General features: G+C 36.8%; 1 protein-coding gene across 1 annotated transcript in view; it reads left to right on the forward strand.

Annotated features, from left to right (window-relative positions):
* The window catches only part of LOC115219322 (serine-rich adhesin for platelets), a 224,147-nt gene that overhangs the window by 113,391 nt on the left and 85,164 nt on the right, over positions 1-25,592 (forward strand). Inside the window, exon 2 of the mRNA XM_036508873.1 lies at positions 18,563-18,617. The gene's annotated coding sequence lies outside the window, so the exon portion shown is untranslated. The remainder of the gene's footprint in view (positions 1-18,562; positions 18,618-25,592) is intronic.

The following is a 25,592-nucleotide window of genomic DNA, read 5'->3' on the forward strand; positions in this document are numbered from 1 at the left end:
AACTCCTCTCTCTCTCTCTCTCTTTCACACACACACACTCTCTATCTCTGTTTAATTTCCCATATCTATTGGAAATTAAAAGGACCAAGATATGGTGTTAGGAGCTAAGCTGAGACCGAAGCGTACCCATACTTTTTCTTTTCTTTTCCTAAGCTTATTTATTCAACTGTGAAATTCTTAAAAATTACATATTGCCATCTCATTCTGAGTCATTAACAGTTCGTACCACAAATATTTTCTTTCTTCAAATTTTAGTAAAGGATATACACTATCGTGTACGTCAGGCATGGGCAAACCTTTTTGTGAAGCACGTCACGTGAGATATGACTCATTAGCAGGAGGGCTGCGTAGTTTGCCCATGACTTGTGTGCATCATTCAGTACACCCGTTCTCCTTTATCTCAGAGACAGGGATCAAATTGTTGCCCACAGCCACCAGCTCCGTCGCGTGACTTTTACAGGCCCCCTGCAACCTATTGTTTTGAGGTCCCATCCCTTCAAGCAAAATTCATAATCTACGCACCTTTTATTCATAGCTATATTTTACTTCTATTTGAAGTTCAATATTTCACGTTATCCTAAAGAACATCTTTAAAGGTACAAGTTAAAATTATTTATGTCGATTGCAAATTTCAATAAGTAAAAATCCCAGATATGAATAGAAGAGCACTTTTATAAACCAGGCAACTTTCAAAGACAAACACGGTGCACTTATCGCTTCGCGAAATCATCGATTACTTCAGAATAATCAAGCTGAGAGCTAAGTTCGTGTTCAATTGATATCATAGGCAATACACAAAGTCTGGTACACGTAAGTGGTACAATGTAATATTTTTTTCAAAAACTTTTGCAGGTACACTGTATTGCTATTTTATCTCTTGAAATATTCAGTTAACATAGTTTAATTCTTGTTTAACATCTTAACCAAAGTAAATAGAGGGCTTATCTACGTACTTTGATTTCAACATGGGGCCCCTCAACTGCAGAGAACCCCTGCGACCGCAGGGGTTTAGCGACGCCCCTGATAGTCACTAATCCTTTCAAATCAAACATAAATTTTTAACTTCTTGAAATTACGTCCCAGTGTTTTATTTTTTATTCGTTTGTCATTTGGCCGCGGTCATGCTGGGGCATTGCCTTGCGGAACTTTTAGTTGAATGAATCGATGCTAGTACGTTTTTAAAAACCTGGTACTTATTATAGCTGTCACTTTTACCGAACTGTTCAGTTACGGGGACGTAAACACACCAACACCGACTGCCGAACAGTGGTGGTGGGCATACACAGACACAACGACACTTACTCAAACATAGGATCTAGTCTTTTTCATTCGCAAAATGAGCCTCCTTTAATTTTGCTCTGCTTGCTTTCAATGTTGGTGTATCGATGCACCAACCAATTACTTCATCTCTTTAATTAAATGAATCAGATGATATTTGGAATTAAAGTTGGGAAATTTGGATAATTTTAGCCAATCAACAGACAGTGAGACATTAACAGCTTGTTACCACGACAACCACATGTTGTGTTGATTCTTCACTCCACGAGATTTACTTCACCTGCGTGTTTCGTTTCAATAAAAATTTATATTTATATTAGAATTTTATGATAGATATTTTTCGTCAATTGTCTTAATATTTTTCATATAGCAAAAGTTGTTTGCGATGTCTATACAGTTTCTTGGCATTATGAAGGTGAATGGAATATGCGAACTTAGTACAGATAATTTGACATTATTTTTGAATTCTGCATGCAAAAACATATAAGATACAAATATTATTTTTATTGGAACAAATTCTTTGTTGACCAGTGTTATTCTTATCGTAGTTTACAAATCCAAGCATGAAAACGTTACTCAGCTGTGAAGTTTTGGAGACAGACGTCCTCTTTTCACACGCGCTCTCGCTTATATAAATGATTTGTACAAATACATGACAGGTATACATAATACTGCAGCAATACGCATAAAGTAAACAAACACATGCAGACAAATATTAATGACAAATTTAATGAATAATAAAAACATATAATCAATGAAGAGACAAAAGAAACAGTAAGATGATACATGTTGATTTTATTAGGTATTTCTGTTTATTTAGAAACCTACAATGAACAGGTCATTTCACAGATGCTAAACTACAAATTTCACGGGGTACAACATTCAAGTTGACACCGCTCCGCTAAATACAGAAAATTTCTGCCACGCTATTGGCTAAAAAATAGTTTTTTTTTTTATTTGTTTCTTCTCCACAGTATCATACCTTCATAGCAATTAGACTGGAAAACTATATTATTATAGCCGATTTTCAGATTTTTCTTTACTGTCTTTTAAAAAGATATTTTGCGAATGACCCCACCCCCCAGATTCCAAACATATACACACAATGGGCTTCTTTCAGTTTTCGCCTGCCACTCTCAAGACTTTGGTCGGCCGAGGCTATAGTTGAAGACACTTGCCTGAGGTGCCACGCAGTGGACTGAACTCGGAACCATGTGGTTGGGAAGCAAGCTTCTTACCACATAGGTACGCCTGCATCTTCAGTTAGGATATTGTTTCTCTTCTCTCTTCGCCAGGGAAATTTTGATAGACATTCGCTTCCATCCGCCGTTGACTTTGCCTTCCAGATTTTTGCAACTGGCTGCATGGCTTTATTTTGCACACACACACACACACACAAGATCTGCGAGGAAGGTGCAGAAGTACATAGTAAATAAGCTTTGGAATTTTCTGGAAAATCTCAGATCCTGTTTACACACACACACACACACACGCATGCACACCTATTTGTGCATTGGTATCGAACAACGTGGTTGCAAAGCACGCTTCTCGATTCATACAACCATATCTAACGTTTATTTTTAATGTGAAAAAGATTACACATCCAGATCTAAAGGCTATTATATATTTCAGCTTTATGGTTGAGAAAGAAAGAAAGAAAAACAAAAACAACAAACAATATCAGACTAGTTTTCTAGTACACACACACAACGTGCTTTTCTATGCCTCATATTTAACAAAAGCCGAGTGTCTTTTTTTTCTAGATCTCATGCTGTTTCTACTTAGTAGAATTAGAGAAGATCAGCTTGTATGGTGTTTCAGAATGTAATAAGCTCTAGTGAGTTAAAGAGTAAGATAAAAATAGTTACCATATAGGATATGAAGAGGGGGGGAAAATACAGTTTTTATCGGTTAAAATATGCACCTCTCCCAAATATTTATTACGCACGCACGCACACACAGTCTCTCTCTCCCTCCCTCTCCCCCTCTCTCTAAACGTATACTAATCCGGATTTATATTATAAAATTTTCAAACCACATGTTGAATCTTTGTACATAGGTCAGTTAAAATATTGTATGCTTACATTTGTTCAAGGTCTGAAATTGTGTAGGACTTGTTTGTCTTGTCTTTTAAATTAACCCTCGTATCAAATCCTGATTAAGCTGATATGCCATGAAAGGCGGTCCAGCTATGACCATCCATTTCAACCTTAATGTGTGTAAACTCTATTATCCTATAATCCGTTACATCCTGCCATTCTTAGGTTTTTCTTGGTCAGTTTTAAAGCTGTTTAACCTTGTCAACCCTGATTGAATAGTCATTCTTGTTTTGAACACTCCTTGTCGTTTCTTTATTTAAGATGATAGGGTGTGGTCGATGGAAGTTTGGCTGTTATTTCTAGCAAGGCGAATGACTTAAAAAAGTGCCATCGTGTTGGCTCGATTTATTTAGAGTTGAAGAAATCTTTTATCGTTTACTGCGGTCATGCTGGGGCACCGTCTTGAAGGGTTTTAGGATGAACAAATTGACCCTATGCTCATTATTTTAAAGTCAAGTACATCTCTCAGTCTCTTGCCAAAATGCTCAGTTCCATTTTATATTCTAACTGACATATGTACATGGACGTAAACAAACCAATGCCGGTTGTCAGGCGGTAGCGGGGGACAGACACACACACGTCGGGTTTCGACAGTTTCCATCTAACAAATTCACTCACAAGGCATTGGTGGGTTCGAGTTCATTGCAGAAAACGCTTGCCCAAAGTGCCGCGTAACGAGGTTGAACCCGAAACCACGTGACTGCAATCGCATATACATATATAATGCGATTGAAGTCACCTTGCGATCCCCAGAACATTTTTTCGTCTAAAGGAATTCGACTGGGTAGAATTTTCTTCAGCTTTCGTTTTTCTTTGATGCCTTTAAATTCGTTATTAATTTCGTTATCTTGTGCAATAGCTGCTGCTTTATTTTTCTAATTTCTAAGCTGAGCATCAGTAGCTTGGGCTGTTAGGAGTTATTTAACCTTAGCTCAACTTTTGATACTTAAAAAACAAACAAACAAACAAAAAACAATGTGGTCATGCCTGGAATTTCTTTGATCATAGCTTTGCTTAATCAAAAAGCGCTTCGTCTAATGTGTAATTCTTGTTTTAAAAATAAAAAAAAGTAAAAAGGAGAAAAGCCATGTATGTGAAGGAGGTTAGAGCTGCTATTTCTTGCTGTTCGAACGGCCATGTAGAGGCACTAATATTGGCTCACCAATGGAAAAGATGATGTGTGGATTTGAGCTCACAATAGTTTCTGTGAGATGCTTGTCTTATGGCATTAGTTTTCCTTGTGGTTTAAAGTGCCCTGGGGCACAGAGACACGGATGTAAACTGCAGCTCCATGAGCTAGCTCTTACCTGTTTGACACCTGCACTATTTAAATATTGGAGACCCTGAAGCTTCAGTATGTGTGTGTGTTTTCAAAGCAGCCTTAACACCCTTGCTTAAACAAGTTTATGATACATCAGAGAAAGCATATTGCTAAACCCAGTCAACGCTAAAGCATTCCAACCACGACTACCCCATCTTTTGTCTTTCACACGGTGAGCTACCTTATCCATTGTACCTTTATCTGAGACGACAGCGTGTGATTCGAAGGAGATTTGGCTGCTGTTTCTAGCAAGTTGCGAACCTTGAAAACTTGACGTAGTAGGGGCTCGCTCCTGTGCGCGCGCGCATGTGTGAGTGTTAAAGATATTTTGATTTCCCACTTCCTGGCCATGTGTTAAATAACGAGAATCCAGGGAAACTGGTAAAGCCTGCATCGGCAAAAATCGTATTCATTTATACGTGTTAGATCTCTTTAAAAAAAAAAAAAAAGAACCTCCTCTATCAACTTCAGGCTCAGCCGAAAGTCATGTGTACTCGTTTTTTTCAAAGTAGGAGAGTCTTTTCTTTCTCTCTCTCTCTCTTTTGTATTGAGAGGAAAGGAATGAAAGAGTGAGGAAAAAGTGTAAAGTAAGATATGTTGGAGATAGGTGAACGGAAAGAAAGAGTGGCAGAAAAGCAGCCAGAATGTTAGAGGAAAGCAACGACCACTTTTTATGCTAAAAATCACTGCTAGAATATATTTTTTATTTTACTTATAATGCTTGAAGGAGAGAGAAAGAGAAAGCTTGCTTTATAAATACTAAAAAAAAAAGCTAGTAAATTATGAATTTCTCTCTCTCTCTCACACACAATATCTTGCTTATCCTTTTGGCATTTCTTATCGCACTCTTTCACCAAACATCAGGTGGGCATTTTTTTCTATTCCCTTCTTTCATACTACTTTCTGTCAGTTTTCGTCTGTGTGCCGTCTCTCTTTCCCCCCCTCCTATGTCTCCCCTTATTATGCTCAGTCACTCTCTTTATATCTCTGACTTTCTCTCTACTTCTCCGCAATTCTCTTTTTCTGTCTGTCACTCACCAAACACACCAACACACAACTTCCCTCCTTCCTTTCACCCTCTCTCTCTTTCTTTGTTCCTCCTCTCAACAGTTTGGCTTTTATCTCTTTCTCTCTTTTCTTGCCAACTGAATGAAAAGTACCATTTTATGTTACCAATGCCTCTCACTCGTCCTCCTCAATGCTGATAGACTCTGAAAAGAAAAAAGTATTTTCTGGAAATCTAAATGCGTGTGTGCGCGCTTATGTAGAGTATGTGAATGAATGCCAAAGAATGCAGGGAGATAGATAAGTTTGAACCAAATTATGGTGTATGTACGATATTAGTGAAACTATCGAGGGAGAGGGGGCGAGAGATTGTAAAGTCAGTTGCTTTCTCTGTGTGTATGTATATGTGTGCGTGTGAGAAATTACTAGAAAGAAATGTTAACTGAGTCATGTTATTTATGTTGACAAGTAAAATCTAAAAAGGATGGTAGCTGTGTGTGTGTGTGTGTGTGTGTGTGACATACATACAACCACTCCTGTTAAGTGGTGTGATGGTAGGCTGGTGGTGGTGGTGAGAGGGGGAAACATCATTACTATTATTATTAGTATTAGGCTAAGTTGAGTGTCAGAAATGGTTGTACACTGAGTTAAGCTACATGCTAGTTCTTATGCGTTCTGAGGTCAAATCTTACCAGGGTATGTATGGTCTGTTTACATTGCTTTTCATTTCTCTTTGTTGATAGAATTTTTGGTACCAGACAAGCATTGGGAACAGTTTTGCTCTCACAATCCCCCATCAAAAAAAATCTTATGACTTTTGTGTTAACTCAGAAATAATTTTATTTGGGTGGTTGGTGAATGGGAATAAAAAGGGTAGTGAATTAGGTTGAAATATGCCTTGTGGATAAATAAATATGTAGTTATATTCACATGCTGGAGCACTGCCTTAAAGGGGTTTTTTTTTAGTTGAAGAAACTGGCTCCAAGACTTATTCTTTGTAAGCCTAGTACTTATTGCATTGGCATCTTTTGCTGAACTGCAAAGTTATGGGGACATAAACACACCAACATCGGTTGTCAAGTGATGGTGGACACCACACACACACACACACACACACACACACACACCTTTTAGTTTCCATCTACCAAATCCACTCACAAGGCTTTGGTTGGCCTGAGGCAAAAGAAGACACTTGCCCAAGGTGTCATGAAGTGGGACTGAATCCAGAACCTTGCAAGCTTTTAAGGTCCAAGACACCAGTTTCATTGTTATTTAATAACTCATTAGGGTAGTCTCACCTCTCTCTCCTAAGGTACCAAGATAGTGGGGAAACTGCTTATTAAAATATCAGCAGATATGTGCCCAGGTACATTTCATTTCTATAATGAATGGTGTAGGTGTGGCCCTGTAGTGAAGAAGTTCACTTCCCAATCACGTGGTTTCAGTTTCATTTCCACAAGGTGGCACCATAGGCAAGTGCTTTTTATAGTCTTGGGCAAATCAAAACCTTGTGAATGGGTTTGATAGATGGAAACTGTAAGAAGCTTACTGTGTGGGTGTATATATATGTTTATATATGTATATGTGTGTATGTTTGTGCCTCCATGTCTTGACATTACTTGATAATTGTAATTGAGTGTTACTGTCATAGAAGCATTGCTATTCATTTCCAGATTCTGCAAAAATATCCATAGAGAAATATCTCCTTTCTTGGAAGTAGATGAGAGTTGGTGACAGGAAAGGCATCTAGCCACAGAAAATCTTCCCCGATGAACTTCACTTCATCTGCTCCATGCAAGCACAAAAAAAAAAAGTGGGTTTTAGGATGTAGTTGATGAATACAAAGTTGGTGGCTTTGTCAATGATTATTAGAGTACTAATGCAATATGGATTAAGAATGAATATATATATCAAGTCATGTCCACGTGTGTTCAGTCTTAATGCTGAACTCCTGCTAAATTTTCGCCTTACATTAAGTCTGAGCTGGATAATATAAGTACTAGTCAAGTACTTTTACTATCATATCGTGTGTAGAGGAGGAGAAGGAATGGTGTTAATTATGACATCCTTGAGACTGAGTGTGGGCTGGGTATTATACTACTGCCTTCAGAGGAGGTTATTAATACAACCAAATCTGCTGCAAGTGTTTCATTATATTTCTAGACAGGATACTTTACTCTTTGTTTCTTTAGTTTACTTTGCTGTCAGGAATAGATACCAGATCTAGGAATATTGATAGAGATTGACTGCTGTTATCCAGAGAGAGAGAGAGAACTTTATTTCTCAGCCATGTGTCATGAATCCAGAGCTAAGTACTGCCCCTTAAAAGCTGTAGTTGATGATCTATTTGAACTTATGTAAGGTTGAAAGAATAGCTTGTGGTTGTTGATTTCTCATGTAGTCCTTAACCCTTTTCATACCAACTTCTCTGAGACTGCCTCTGGTTCTGTGATACAAACTTTCTGTAGAATTTCATGTTAACTTATGTTCCAAAATTCCAGCTTAATAACGACAAAATTATTTTTACTGTATTCTTTATTCTTTTACTTGCTTCAGTCATTTGACTGTGGCCATGCTGCAGCATCTCCTTTTAGTTGAACAAATCAACCCCAGGACTTCTTTGTAAGCTTAGTACCTATTCTATCGGTCTCATTTGCTGAGCCCCTAAGTTACATGGATGTAAACACACCACACACATACATATATATATATATATTATATATATATATATATATATGACAGGCTTCTTTCAGTTTCCGTCTACCAAACCCACTCACAAGGCTTTGGTTGTCCTGAGGCTTTAGTAGAAGACACTTGCCAAAGGTGCCATGAAGTGGGACTGAACCTGGAACCATATGGTTGGGAAGCAAGCTTCTTAGTATTTTTAAAATTAATTGAAACAAAATGTATTTCAACAGGAATATGGTAACAAAAGAGTTAAGTTTAATTTCTGAAAACTAAGCTACTCTAAAATTGCTAAGTGCACATATGAATGTTTATACTCCACTCCACCCCCTAATTAAATCTTGCCTTATGAATAAGTTCTTAAGCATTAATTAATATATTTACAAATCTGTAAATTTGTCTTTAGAATCAATATAGTTAACCAGCTGAAATACTGTCTGCTACTATAGCCAGAACTAGACAATATACTCACACACTACACCACTACACTTAGTAGTAAAAATAGATAAGGTTCTCTATTTTACCACTTGCAGTGTTTTATAATTGGTGTTTTATTTTAAAACAAGCCATTGCGTTACAGGAATTCCACTTGAACATTTTTCGTTTTCTTGTCGTGTATCCAGAACAGATCAGTGTAACACTATTCTTTCCTTGTTAAGTTTTGCTTATAGAAGAATTTGTCCTCTACACTGCAGTGTGATTGAAATACTCGCCATATGTATAATATACATAGTGATGATGTTAGTTCCAGTGGCCAGCTGTATCCACTGCATATGTAAGTACCTACTTAGAGCGAGATGGACTTTTGGTGAAATTGTAATACATATTTATAAAGTTGTGGCTGTGTTTCTGTTGCTTAAAGCAGAGAGAAAAATCCTACTCTATTCTGTCGTTTCTTTCCTTTTGTCCCTTTGACTCAAAACAGTGACAACATATAAATCCTCTGTAGCATTTTCTTTCCAATTAAAATTCTACAGAAGGAGGGGGAGGGAGAGAAAGATGGTAATGAATGAGGGAAAGAGTACTCACATATAAGTATTATTGTTAATTTATTTGGCTGGGCTGTTGATGTTGTTTCTTTACAATAAGATATGTTTTTCAGATGGCCTTCATGGCAAAAACAGGACAATAACATATGCAGATGAAGTGCCAAGTGCAAGATATTGTTGTCTGTGTTTATTATTGTTCTGTTTTTGCCATAAATGTCATCTGGGGACACATATTCCTGTGCAAATATCAGATATATATATATATATATAAATAAAAATCAAATAAGCCTATCTAGTTTCTTTTCAACAGCACAAAGACACAATCACTTCTCACAACTCACAAGAAGGAAGTAATCTTACCTACTCTTGAGCAACACATAACAAAAGCCTTTAAAGTTGCTAGGCCTCACAGTCTCTGGTCTTTCCTGGCAACCTCACATTCATAACAGCTAAACCCGTTTCCTAAAGACTAGTCTTACTCTTGAGAACCAGAAAATATTTCAGCTTTGATCAGTTGCTAACTTATACAAAGCTAAACAAAGTACTGCTCTACGTGCACATGCACGCATGCGCGCACACACACACACACACCAATCTCTGACCCATAGATATCCTCTCTCTGCTTATTCTATAAGTACCGTATCTCTGCTCTTTTGAAGTAGTTGCTTGCCACCACCACCACTTGACATAATTGATTCTTCTTTTATCATCCATAGTGTCTCACAGGCTCTGCACTAATCTCTGTAATTTAATGTTTCCTCCCCTCAAAATAGCAGTACCCAGGAATTGCCATCTTCCCAATATTTTTCCTGTAGGTACCAACTCATGGACATAAAAATTGAACAGAGACCCTTAATGGGCCTTCTCACAAAACCGCAGAAAGAGGAGAAAGGTTTAGTTAAACAATGTCTCCTGGTAACACACATACATGATATTAAGATTTCTATGGATATCAGAGCTATGGGTTGTGGCAGGTATATATTTGTTTGTTGTAAATATCTAACCTATTTATACACTATTACTAGAGCTTGGCAATCATTGCTCAACTTTGGCAGTGATATCAGCAGTCTGTATCATGAAATGAAATTGTTGCATAACAGCAAACGGTCTGGTGCAGTGAGAAACTGGCTTACAGTAGATAGTACTGAGAAAAAGGGCAGGGCAACCTTTATCCTCTATTACGTGTAATTGCTCAACAAACAGAACCTCTAGCGTATTGCTTGATGGTTTTTTCCCTTTTATTTTGAAACTATGTTCTAAATCTGTTCTTTATTTCCTTCAATATTCATATATTTTTATTTGGATACATAGACCTTTATTTTATAAAATGGACTTCATATTTGCCAATCTCAGTATCTATGACACATTACTGAAGCGTGTATCAAGAAATTATACAAGAAATACATATTCATGTTAATGAATATGTATCTTCACTGTTCTACACTGTGCCTATCTATTTCACATGTAGTACATTATTTATGAATATTGTCCAAACCATGCTAGTATGGAGACTGGATGTTAAATGATGGTTATGATAATGATGATAAATAATGAATAAAACAAAACAAAAAAAAAAATCTTCCTGAATCCTTAATGGATTGTTAGGTGATCACAAAAGATCTTTATTTTTATGTAATTCTGGAGATAAGTCGGCTTGGCAGAGCTGGTTTTCCTTTATTTTTATGTAATTCTGAAGGTAAGTCAACTTGGCAGAGCTGGTTTTCCTTTCTGATTTTGGCTACATACCACAGATATGAATGAATAATAAGTGTTGCAGACTTGACTTGCTAGAAGCTTGCTGCCAATCTATGGACTCTTGAAATAAATACTATGCTTTCAATTAAATAGATGGCATTTAATTTATTATGTTAACCGACAAAATCATGCAAGTAGGTAAACTATTTATGTTTAGATATTTTAGCTTTAGTACGTTTCAGTTTATGACAGGCAGTGATGAAAATGTGATTGAAATGCAAAAATAGAAAATAAAAATAAAACCAAATAAAAGGAACTGATTGAATTAAAGAAACATTGTGGATGCTCTTTGTATTAGCAAATTTTTTTCTTTTTAAACATAATATTCAAAGTTAATCTTAAATTTGTTAAACTTTTACATTACAAAGTAATGCAAATAGGTTCCTTTAAAATGTATGAAGAGGTTTCGACAATTTAATTTAATTCTGTCAAATCAAAAGAGACATAAATTGTATACATGCTAGGATTCAAAATCATCTGAAACTTGGATATGTACTGGTATAAAGATTATGTTATTTACTGAGGAATTTACTGTAGAGGATACAGAATTTAGTGGCCATTACACTGATGCATCAACAAGATGCAAGTTTTGAGTTACACTGGGCTCTCAAAGCTTTTTCCTTCCTTCTATAATTAGCCTGAGCTATTCCCAGATTGTTAAGACATGTTAAGCCAAGTGTAATAGTATTCATGGCTAGTGCTGATGACACGTAAGAGGTGCCTGTGCCGGTGACATATAAAAGGCACCTGTGCTAGTGACACATAAAAGGCACCCATGTTGGCGACATGTAAAAGGCACCTGCTAAACTCTTGTAGTGGTTGGCGTTAGGGAGAGCTTCCAGCCATGGAAACCAAGTCATACCAGACTGGAGCCTGGTACAGCTCTCTGGCTTACCAGTTCCAATCAAAACCATCTAACCCATGCCAGCATGGAAAATGGATGCTAAATGATGATGATGATAATATATATAGATAAATGTCTAAAACAATTATTGATGTTAATAAAGTAAACTGTAATTGTTTTTGTTAATTGTGGAACAGCATTTGATGTAGTATTGAGGTATGGCAGTCTTTTATTTTCTGCTGTTGTCTGGCAGTAGCAGTGTTCAGCAGTGACTGGAATTGCAGTGCAGTTGCAGTATTATGGAGTGGTTTCAAAATTCTCATACTCCAAGCCTAAGTTAATTTATGCTTTCAAGGTCACATTGTATTCTACTATTTTCATATCAGCTGACTGATTTGTTCCTTTTGCAGGATATCCATCTGGCACCAGGTGCCAGACTGCTACTGTTGTTGTTGCTGCTGCTGCAGTTGTCTGGAAGTTCCTATATCATTCTTGTCATCTGAATGCTATGTCATATACTATACTGTACTCTACTCTACCATATCATGCTGTGCTGTAGCAATGCTTAGAATAGCATACCAGGAGTATTTTGGCTGGTTTTCAATTGGATGATTGGTATTGATTCTTTTTACATGGAATACTGAAATTTTAAAGTGTGTATTTGTGTGTGTGCACGCCTGGTATAAATACATAAACGTATGATGTATCCAATATAAATATAAGCATACATGCATATATACACAGATACACATGTATTTAAGCTTCACAAATGCTGTTGGTTATGTTATTGCTGTATAATCAATGGTGAAACAGCCAAGTGGATAAGATTTGCTACTATTGGTTTGTAAGCCATGAGTTCATGTGCAACTGCAGGCATTTTGCTGTGTTGCTGGGTAGATTACTTAATTCTACGCCGCTTTGCTTCACCTGTCTTTCAGAGGATTGGCACTAGATCTATTGAGAGATATTGTCTATGATAGATTAATATTTTTAGCTTAGAGGAATGAATTTCATCAGTCGTCAAGCTATGGCCTTATAGACTTTGGGGTTACTGAATTATTTTAACTGCTCACTTATTGTTCTATCCTGAGTGCCATCAAAAAGCAAGTCAGCTTCTAGCCATTACCTGCCCCTGTCTTCTTGTTAGCCCTTTTGTTGCCATATTTCTCTTGATATACACTGCCTTTGTATAATTTTGAAAAAAAAAAAAAAAGCAAGAAGCAGCATTTTATTAAAATGCTGTTGTTTGTTCCTTCTTGAACCATGCCTGGCTGATAAGGGCCAGTTTCCAGGTTCCCCACCTGGACAGGACGCCGGTCCGTCGCAGGTGAGCTGCAAGATGCAGGAGGAAAGAGTGAGAGAAAGTTGTGGCGAAAGAGTCAGCAGAAGTTCGCCATTACCTTCTGCCGGAGCTGTGTGGAGCATAGGTGTTTTGCTCATAAACACACACATCACCTGGTCTGAAATTCGAACTCACGATCCCTCGTTCGCGAGTCCGCTGCTCTAACCACTAGGCCATATGCCTCAACATTTCATTAAAATAATAGTCATTATTAAGCTGGAGTTTGGAACATGAAATTTTGATGTAAGGTTTTAATTTAGATCACTCTAAAATAGGAAGCTTGTTTCATACAACCAGGGGTGACCTCAAGCAAGTAGGTATCAAGAGTTAATCCAGATAGACAGACAGACAGACACTGTTATCCAGTCTGGGATTGTTTCACTTCGATCAACACAAAAGTCCAGCATTTGAGCACATAAAGCTCTGCTGGGTGGGAAGTTTGCACATTTGATAGAGCATTGAACTGAATTTAGTTTTTTTTAATCCTACTCGGTTCCTATGTTCAAATCATGTGTAGGTTGACTTTTGAGTGCTGATAAAATAGGTAGCAGGAGTCCTTTGGAAGCAGTTCAGTTTATCGTATCCCTTTCCCACAAACTAATGGCTTTGTGCCCAAGTAGAAATTAAGGCTGGATGGCAGATTTGGTAGAGCACCGGACAAATGATTTGTGGTGTTGGGTTACACTCCAGTTTGTGTTCTCTATCTCCTCACAAAATTATGCCAATGTTAGTGATCATTAATATAAAGTTTGGTGAAATAGAAATTGTGGTATGCCAGACAAAATGCCTGTGGTATTTAGTTCAAATCTTGCAAATGCCAACTTTGCCATTTAACCATGCAGTTCCTGAATATTACCACTCCATTTCACCTCAGTTAATGTCTTTTAGAAAAGTCTGAATATCACTCAGTCATAATTTGATCTGCTCTTCTCATCTCATTCTTGTTAAAGAATATCTCTCTCTCTCTCTCTCTTTCTCTCTCTCTCTCTCTCTCTCTCTCACTCTCACTCTCACACACACACACACACACACACTGTTTTCATCTTGGCTGTTATAGTCATAATGTTTCAGCTGTTATACCCTCCAGCCTTCTTTGGGTATCAGTTATATTCAGTAATGTTTTTGGAATTTGAACCATATCCTTTATTAAATCCATGGGGGTGAACACCAGAGATATTCTTATTACTTATTCCTCTGACTAGTGATGCCACTAGCTTCTCCTACTTGAACAAGAATATATGTAGTTTGATTGACACGGGGATTGAACTTGGACCTACTTCCTTAACTACTAAATGTAATATTTGATATTCAATCAGCTCTTATATTCACTATCAGGACTAGAGACTCAGTGCCAAAAGCAATTATTGGGTTACTGGAAGTAGGAGTCAGTGAAAATGTATTGATTCTGACTAAAATGTAAACTCTTATATGTTGAAATTGCCAATATCACAGATGTTAATTTGAGGATTTTTTTTGCAACCAAATCAGATTTAAGAGTTATAAAGGAGGATTTGGTAGAAGTAATTCAGTTTCTAAGAACAAATTTATTAGTAGATTAAAAAATTTTTTTTAGTTAACTCTTAAACTATATATAAGTTTCTGTTAATAAATTTTGTAGAGATACACTTTTCAATATTTTAAATATAATTTTTAACATATTGCGATCTTCCATGTTACATTCACTTAAATTCTATTTTATAGCCTTTTGTTAAAAACAGCCTCTTTTCATTTTATTTTATAAGTTTTGTCTGCTGCTTTAATTGTTTGCAACTTCTTAATAACTAATATTAAAGAAGGAGACACCCCACCTTCCAATGGTGAAATTGTAGCTTTTAAATCTACACTTTAAAATAGAGTTAAGGTACCAAAAAATTGCCTGACAATTCACATTGGTCATGTTAGTTGTATGCTTTCATCCAACGTAAAAAATGTAAGATTAGTCAATTAAACAATTAGAGGAGCCAGTCATTGGTACCAGAAAATGAGAAATAGAAATCAAATATCTTGTGCATTGATTCCACCGTCTTCTTCATGTCCTGTAATAGTGTGTGTGTGTGTAGATAGTACACTAAATGCTTTAGCATAGCTGCAGTTGGTTACTTACTGTAGAACCCAAATCTAACGGTAAATGTCTTTGACTTACATTTATTCAGAAGATGGGTAATATATAGGGGTTTGCCTTAAAACAGAAAAGTGATTGACTGATGGTCCCTTTTCAGAAGATATCGGTGTAGAAAGAGGTTGAGAGTATTGGCAGTGATGAAGAACTGTTAGTTTCTAATCTGGGCACCTGGTTTTATCCATCGCTTTACAGATGATGAGGATGTTGAGAGCTAGATTTAAAGATAAGGATGAGCTCCAGAGCATTCCACCTCTCTCAGTAAATTCAAGCCTATAGTTTTCTGGTTTGTTAATTGATGTCTGTATCCTTTCCCTTCATTGTTGCTTACTAATTATTGGTGCAATTATTTGATGTAGGATGCATTGCAGTATTCAATTATATCCCTCTACATTTTAAGTTAAAATCCAGGAAGGGCTGTCTTTACCATCAAGGGGTCTATCTAATTGACTACTTGGTGGCATGTTAGAGCATTGAGCAAAACATGTTTCAAAAGTTAGTCATATTGAGACAAAATGCCATTGTATTCATTTATTCATGTTTGGTTAAATAAAACAGTAAGTAGCAAGTAATATTTAAAAAGGATTGTTGGTCTGCAAACAAAATGGAAAAAGTGTTACCGCAGGGAATGGCAAGGGAGATGCACTGAAGCAGCTGCTCTGACCTCTGGGGCTTTCAGTTGTAGATGGTGATCCCTACTCTGATAGTGGTGAGCAGAGATGTGGCCTGGAGGTCAAGAATGCTGGAGATCTCCACTGCCACAAGCTTGATCACAAATCTGTCAGAGTGGCCAATACTTCGATAGTTTATTTATTTTATATCACAGTTTGTGAACAAAAACATTGCTTATGGGTTTTCTAATGAGGTTAATCACTGATTTACAGTATTTCTTATCACAAAAGTAGCTAGACAGTATCTTCAACTCTGTGGACTTTACTCAATGAGCTCTGCTTTTTTGTTGATGTTTACATACATTCTTTGTCTATATATATATATAGTGAAATATAAACATATACACACAAGTCTTTTGCACAATTTCTGTCTGCTGTATTCCATTTATGAAGTGTTGCTTAACTTGAATTCATTACAAACGGTACTTGCCCAAAATGTGCAGTGTGATCAAAGCTGGAACCACACAGTTGCAAAACAAGATTCATAACTACTCAACCATAACTGTATCCATCCTTTTCCATTCTGAGTTCAAAGCCCGTCTGAGGTTGATAGAATTCATACCAAGTAGGTTGTTTTAACCAACTATATCTGTCTTTTGAATTTGAAAAATTATTTAGGTAGGGGGGCTCCAAAAGACGTCTCAGGGGTAGCATCCCTGCCTTCCTGAGCTAGTTTCCCACCACATTTCTTAAAAATCATGGTAGAGGCCTTGGTCTTGGGACCACTCATGTCTAGAAACTGAAGTTGGAGGTAAGCAAGGGCATGCTCCCCATAAAAAATCCAGCTAAAAAAAAAACAAAAAAAAAACACTTGATATTTACTATCACCAGCCAGCCCAAAGGTTGGGGTGGGCTGCACCTGCCTACCTTGGTTGCTATGGCATTGAGGTAGATCCGCCCACCCCTCATTAACGAGTCAAAACCTGGATTTAAAACACTGGATGATGATGATGATTGGTAGAATTGAGGTTGAGAGATTAGTAGAATCAAAGAATCAAGGGTAGGAGATTGGCAGAATCAAGGGTAGGAGATTGGCAGAATCATTGGAATATTGGTTGACTGCCTTGCAGTATTTGTTCTGGTTATTTACATCTCAAGTTCAAATCTCACCGAGGTCAACTTTGCCTTTCACCCCTCTGAGAGTCAATAAAATAAAATCACCTGTCAAGCTCTGGGGTTGATTCAATCGACTAATTCCCTCCAGCAAAATTTTTGGCCCTTTGCCGATGTAAGAAATTATTTTTGCTGCTGCTGCTGTGATTCCTGTAACTGCTGTTGGAATTTCCTCTACTACTATTACTGCTGCTAGCCAGTGTCCTTTGCAACCTTTCCTTGTATGACAGGATAATTCCCACTAGATGTATTTGTTAACTCACTGACATTTTTCTACTCCTCAGTTCTCTTTACAGGGTTGGGGGCTGGGGTGTAAAATAAAAAAGGTCAAGTGATCTACAGATTGAGGTAAACTCTGCCGCCACCACCATTAATAGCTGATAGATTAAATCTTTTTAAAAAGCAGCAGCTGAGGTGTAGAGTTGCTGTGTAGGGTTGGTCACAGGAAATCTTATGCGTTTTCTATAAATAGAATCTATATTATTTTTCTTTGCTTCTGCTAGAGAGAGAGAGAGAGAGTGGGGAGAGAAAAGAGGGGCTTGTCTAACTCGCTCTGTTTTTTTTTCCAGAGGTGTATTTTGTCCATGTCTCAAGGTGTGTGTGTGTGTGTGTGAGAGAGAGAGAGAGAGAGAGAGAGACAAATACTTGACTTTCCTCATAATCTGACAATTGATATTAATGATATTAGGGTGTGTGTGTATTATATATATATATATATATATATATATATAAATCAGGGTAATAAAAATTTTTTAGTCAACAGACTATATATTATTCATATAAATACAGTACATTTAAACACATAAGAGGTATCCATCATAGGATTCCTGGCATGCTAGAAGGAACAGCCAAAATGCAACTGTGATTCCAGCTTTGATCACACTAGAATCCTATGATGGATACTTTTTATGTGTTTAAATGTACACTGTACGTGTGTATATATATATAATATTGCTACCTTGTCATAGGGAAATATCCAATATCTAAAGTAAATTTAAAATCAAAAATTGAAGATATTCAGCTCTAGTTTACAACAATGACTATAAAAAATAAATACGATATTAAAAAAAAAAAAGGAACCAAACCAGATTACAATATGAAAGGTGGTGAGCTGGACAAATTACTTCAGAGTATTTTGCCCATCGCTACATACTGAGTTCAAATTCTGTCAAGATCGACTTTGCCTTTCCTCCTTTCAAGGTTTATAAAATAAATACCAGTTGAATACTGGGAGGGGGGGTGTCGATGAAATCGACTCATCCCCTCCCCCAAAATTGCTGTCCTTGTGGCAAAATTTGAAACCATTATTACAATATGCTTTTATTTTTCTGTATTTTCTAGCAAATTGGTATATAATGATGAAAGTTTACGAATCCCACAAAAGCAAAAACTAAATGTAAGTTTCTTTTTCTTTCATTATTTTGTATTTTTTATACCTGACTCTGTATCTGTTCTGGCAGTGGTAGAGTCGATGGAGTGTCAAACAAAATACCCTGTTGTATTTAGGTCTACCTAAAGTCTCCTTTGTTTTTCAATCCTTCTTTGATCAGGGAAAAATAAGTATGGAGGGATTGGGGATTTTGATGTAATTTGCCTTCTACCAAAACACAGTAAAAGAATAAAAGAAATAGTCCTCATTCCAAATTGCTAAGTTACAAGGACGTAAACAAACCAACACCAGTTGTGAAGGATAAACACAAAGACATGCTCCTACATAAATATATATACAATGAGCTTCCACCAAATTCACTCACAAGGCTTTTGTAGAAAATGCCCAAAGTGCCACACAGTGGGATTGAACCCAAAACTACATGATTATAATTTATGCAAACATGCCTGTATTTTTTTTTTCCTACATTTTATCTGGGTTTGAATAATTTAATCTACTTTCTGAACTTGCTTCCCAACCACATGGTTCCGAGTTCAGCCCCATTGTGTGGCACCTTGGGCAAGTATCTTCTATAACTTTGGGCTGACCAAAGCCTTGTGAATGGATTTGGGAGATAGAAACTGGAAGAAGCCCATTGTGTGTGTGTGTGTGTGTCTTTGTGTCTGTCCTCCACCACTGCTTGACAACTGTTGTTGTTGGTGTGTTTATGTTCCCATAACTTAGTAGTTCAGCAAAAAAGGCTAATAGAATAATTACCAGGCTTAGCAAAATAAATAAATAAATAAAATACTGGGGTTGAAATCACCAAAACTGATTTATAAAATAATCATCCCCCTTTAATTTTGCTCAGAATGCTTTCAATTTTGGTGTATCGAAGCAACTCTGAATTTTGATTATGATCAACCAATTATCGTGGAATAGAGAAACTGTGGGCGATACTGATAATTTGACATTATTTTTGAATTCTGCATGCAAAAATATACAAAATACTGGTATTCTTTTTCTTTATTGACCAGTGTTATTCATATTGTAGTTTACAAATCCAAGCATGAAAACATAACTCAACTTTGAAGTTTTGGAGACAGACACCCCCTTTTCACACACACACATACACACATATATGAATGCATAAATATAAATATAAACTTATATATGAATACATACACCCACATGCACTTATATATTAATGATGTACACAAATACATGACAGGTATACATAATACTGAAATACACATAAACACATGCAGACAAATATATTAATATGACAAATTAATATAAAACAATGAAAACATACAGGCGCAGGAGTGGCTGTGTGGTAAGTAGCTTTCTAACCAACCACATGGTTCCGGGTTCAGTCCCACTGCGTGGCATCTTGGGCAAGTGTCTTCTGCTATAGCCTCGGGCTGACCAATGCCTTGTGAGTGGATTTGGTAGACGGAAACTGAAAGAAGCCTGTCGTATATATGTATATATATATAAGTGTATGTGTTTGTGTGTCTGTGTTTGTTCCCCTAGCATTGTTTGACAACCAATGCTGGTGTGTTTACGTCCCCGTCACTTAGCAGTTCGGCAAAAGAGACCGTTAGAATAAGTACTGGGCTTACAAAGAATAAGTCCCGGGGTCGATTTGCTCGACTAAAGGCGGTGCTCCAGCATGGCCACAGTCAAATGACTGAAACAAGTAAAAGAGTAAAGAGTATACAAAACACTATAGAAATCAATGAAGAGACAAAAGAGACAGTAAGATGATACATGTTGATTTTATTAGGTATTTCTGTTTATTTAGAAACCTACAATGAACAGGTCATTTCACAGGCCCTAAACTATAAATTTCATAGGGTACAACATTACTAAACGTAGAGAATTTCTGTCTTGCTATTGGTTAAAAATTAGTTTTTTTTTCAATTTTTAAACCTCTGTAACTTTTTCCTCCAATTTTTTTCTCCACATCATGCCATCATAGCAACAAGAGTGGAAAACTACATTAATATAGCCGATTCTCAGATTTTTTACTGTCTTTAAAAAAAATGCAGATTTTGTGAATCAGTTTAACTAGATCCCTTCAAGGTTGTGCCCCAGCATGGCCACAGTCTGAAACAAATAAGATATAGTATCTGCCTGTGGAGTTTTTCAAGTAAGGTGTATATTTTATTTCAGTGTATTTGCTCTTATCTTATGAACAACTTGTCTCTCTCTTTGTACCACTGTGTGTGGTGACCACCATTGTAGATAGATAATCTCCACCTTCCATTTCACCATACCAAGGAATGATTAGTCATATATAAGTAGTGGTGATTAAAAAAAAGAAAAGAAAACAGCTGACTTCTGTGACTTCTAATGGTAACCTCTTTCTCCTCCCCTCTCCTTCTTAGACATGTGCTGTGTATTTCTGTGTGTACATGTGCTGTATCAGGAACAGTACAGGGTGTGTATGGTATCCTTTTTATGTTAGGTCATGAAAAATATCTGGGTGTGATGTACTGAACACACTCAATATATACATTTACTGGCATAAACACACACACACAGTTTTATACAGCAAGCCATGTGATAGGAGCATAATTATAATGAATGTAACTCCTCTATAGTCTGCCAGCTGTTTTTATGGTAAATTTCTGGGCATTCCCATTTTTTTTTTTTTTTTTTTGATTTGTATCACAGTGGGTTGTGGAGTTTACAGTTGTGGCAAATTTTCCTTTTCTTTCAATAACCAGCTGTACAAGTACCAATGACCATCTGTGTGTGTGTGTGTGTGTGTTGTGTGTGTGTGTGTGTGTGTGTGTGTGTTTCTCCTTTTTCTATTTTAGTTAAAAAAATGTCTTTTGTTCAAGTCCAGTCTGGGATTGTACAGATATATGAATAAGACGATTAATAGCAGAAATTAAATCATTGAAACATAGTGTAAATGCAAATTCTGTAAATATACACTCTAAAGATGAGGTCAGTAGTCTCAAAAATAATAATCTTTTTAACAGCTCATCTCAGGCATGTAATTTCTTTATATTCATATGAAAACAAAAGCATAACTTAAAAAAGTGGAAATGGTTTAAAGATATCAGTTTATAGTGGTTCTGTACATCTGAATTCAAATTGTATGCTATTAAATGCACAAATGTCACAGTTTATTGTTATAACCCTTTTATGACCATATTTCTAATAAAACATAACTGCTTTTGAAAGTAATTAAGTATTTGGTTAGTCTACTATACTCTGTAAGGAGCATAGGGCAGGCTTTCTGTTTTCTCTGGTGTACATGTCCCTTTCTGGACAGTCTGTTGTGTGATTACTAATTGTTACCAGCTGAGTGGACTGGAGCAACATGAAATGAAGTGTTTTGCTGAAGAACACAATGCATCACCTAGTCCAGGAATTGAAACCACAATCCTATTTTTGTGAGTTCAATACCCTTGTCACTAAGCCATAAAATAAGTTCCATTTCTAAGATGGTGTTTCAGTGACTTAAAAAGAGATGCTTATATCAGAGAGTTCAAATTTTTTTAGAATATCTACATCTGAAACTAGTATAGTTATTTCAGATAGTAAAAGTAGATTTTACTTTTAGCCAGTTGGATTTGAACTTAGGCTTAGTTCCAAGTTGAATAGTTTCAAAATAGTTAAGACACTGCCACCAGTTAATAGAAGTGCTAAAAAATGGGACTATGGTTAGTATTTAGCTTTACCATATTCATTCTGAGTTGACTGTTTATGATGATAATTCATCCTCTCTCTCTCTCTCTCTCTCTCTCTCTCTCTCTCATACTCTAATTATAATAACTGCGACAAAATAATGTGTTTTACTTAAGGCATTGATATTTCAGCATATAGATAAGAAAAGCCACCATTTAATCTGATGTTAAAGAAAAAATATATTTATTCTGTATTCTTATTTAACAAAACTCTGCTCTTCAAATGGGAAGAAACCAACTGTTATATGTCACACACAGACTGTACGGCAAGGCTGTGAGTAGGCTTCACTATTTAAATTATGCAATTAGCTGTTGATAGTCAAGAAGCACATGGTGATTGTTAATCTCTGGTTGCAGTAGCCTAATAAGTACTGCATATTTAACATCTAGTTGCTGATGTTTCTAGCAAAAACCTCAATAGAAATCACATATTGTATATTTTGGCAGCTGTCAAGATGCCTTTTAATAGAAGAGGCTGCCATGTTCTTGTTTGTACTCTCGGATGCATAAATGCAACAAGTGGCTGGTACTTCCTTTGTAAAATTTGTTATATTTTGACACCTTCGATAGAGTACATTATGTAAGCTCTAAAACATTTGTTTGGTATTTCCAATCTAGCAGTTTGCCTGTGTATATTTTGTCTGCATAAGAGGTTCATTTTTTTTCTTTTTCTTTTTTTTTAACATGTAGCTTTTCATAGACATTTCCCAAATGGGTAAGTTATATGTTAGGAAGAATTGTTATTCATGAAAAAGTGGTTGAATCGCAGAGTCGTAAGACAAAATACCTTATGGTATTTGTTCCAGCACTAACATATCCAAGAAAATGTCAGCATTGTCTTTCATTTTGTTTCTCATCTCTCTGGAATAGATTGGATTGATTAAATCTTCTTCACACACAATTGTGGCTCTTTGTGTCATCGAAAAGTGGTAAAGACCTAATGAGGGAATTAAACTGAGCAACGATTAAACCTGCCCTCCAAGAGCAAATACATTCCATTGCAGGAATAGTAGGGGGGGCTCTGAAAGGGGTCTCAGAGAGAAGCGTCCCTGCCTTCCTGAGCTAGTTTTCCACCACATTTCTTAAAAATCATGGTAGAGGCCTTGGTCTTGGACCACTCATGTCTAGAAACTGTGGTTGGGGGTAAGCATAGGCATGCCCCCTGTAGAAAATCCAGCCCCCCCCCCCCCCGGCCTCCTGATAGCAAAGGAGAATGGGCACCAGCCAGCCAGCCAGCAAGCCCAAAGGTTGGGTTGGCTGCACCTGCCTACCTCGGTTGCTATGGCATTGAGGTAGATCCGGCCACCCCTGTTGATGGGGACAAAACCTGGATTTAAAACACTGGATGAGGATGATGCAACTTGATTTCACTCACAAGATTTGAATCAATCTGAAGCTATGAGAGGTGTTGTAGTGTGATTACATCCAATATTTTTATCTTTTACTTTTTTCAGTCATTTGAGTGTGGCCATACTGGGGCACTGCCTTGAATTTTAGACAAATGAATCGACCCTAGTACTTTATTTTTAAAAACCTGGTACTTATTCTATCATCTCTTTTGCCGAACTGCCAGGTTACAGGGAAACAAACACACCAACACTGGTTATCAAGTGGTGATGGTGTGGGACAAACACGAAGACACACACAGATATATACACAGCAGGCCTCTTTTGATTTCTGTCTACTAAATTCACTCACAAGGCTTTGGTTGGCCTCTTGCCACACAACCATGCCTGCACTTATATGATTGCAGAGTAGAAGTCTTCACTACATGACCATGTCTGTGGTTATTTAATGATGGGTTAAGTTTGTTAGTTGTTGATAGAAAAGCAAAATAACTCCGCCAGCTTCCTCAGATGCATTTTTGATATTCGGCGGGTGGGGTGATTATGGAATTTTTTTCATTGATTTTCTTTCCAGAAATTAAAAAGAACATTTTTTTTTTAGCATTTTGAAAATGGTGTATCTGGTGGCCCCTTTTGGGGAATGGATTGTCAATTTTCTGATTGAGATTCTTGTACAGGTTCCACTCAAGTAGAATACTTTACAATGTTTTACACACACACACTCTCTTTCTCTCTCTTTCTCCAATCAATCAACTTGGAATTAAAACATGTCAAGTACTTTGTATGACTTACATAGAAAGTTAGTTTAGCAGAAAGGTAGGTTAAAGATAGAGTGACCTCCATAGTGGTGAATGGGTGAGTGTGGGAGGTCTTAAAATATCTTTTCAGTACCTGGGTGTGAGAGGGAATGTGATGGGGAGGAGGGAGGAATGCATAGTGTTAGAAGCAGAGAGGAACATTATCCCCAACATGGTCTGAGAATGTGTGTGCGTGCGTTTTATATGTAATGTATGTATGTGTTATAGATGTGTTACATGATGAGAAATTTGCTGTAAAGGTACTTACAATTCCCAATTTGCTAGCTGGGAATAGACTTACCTGAAGAATGCTCTCAAGTCAGACAGTTAGAGGAGTCATGTGTATTATTTATCTTTCATCTTTTACTTGTTTCTGCCATTAGATTGTGGCCATGCTGGTGCACTGTGTTCAAGAATTTTTTTCTTTTTAGTTGACTGAATCAGCCCCAGTTTTTTTTTTTTAAGCTTGGTACTTATTCTGGGATCTTTTTGTTGAACACACCAACATCCATTGTCAAAGTGGTGGGGACAAACACCTACGTGTGTGAGACCAAAGACACGTGAGTAGATTTGGTAGACAATAATTGAAAGAGGCCTGCCATATATATATATATATATATAATATATATATATATATATATATGGCAGGCTCCTTTCAGTTATTGTCTACCAAATCCACTCATCTGTCTTTGGTCAGCCCAAGGCTATTGTAGAAGATACTTGTCCAAAGTGCCATGCAGTGGGACTGAACTGAGAACCATGTGGTTGGGAAGCAAGCTTTTCATCACACATTCACACCTGCACCTGTATGTTGAATTTCTTAACTTAAAGCTCTGTTTCTCTGTACTAAGCATATATAATCACCTGTAAGTGAACTCTGATCCTGAACAGCCATGATAAAGTCTCCTTGTTTTGTTTTTGTTTTATGCTTTTCAATCCAGATTGTTGTTACATTTTAGATTTTTTTGCTAACTTATTACTGCCTTGTCCAGCCTTATTGAACACTCAGCAGTAAAGGGGTTGTTTCACCACCATTTCGAGCACTTGCTATTATTTCTATTTATTTATTTTGCTTTTAATTTGGTCGTTTCGTGAATTTGTTGCTTTGTGGCATGTAGTCGAATCCCTTTTGGTTCCAAGTCCAGTTCCTTC

Source organism: Octopus sinensis, linkage group LG14, assembly GCF_006345805.1.
Source record: "Octopus sinensis linkage group LG14, ASM634580v1, whole genome shotgun sequence".
Lineage (NCBI taxonomy): Eukaryota > Metazoa > Mollusca > Cephalopoda > Octopoda > Octopodidae > Octopus > Octopus sinensis.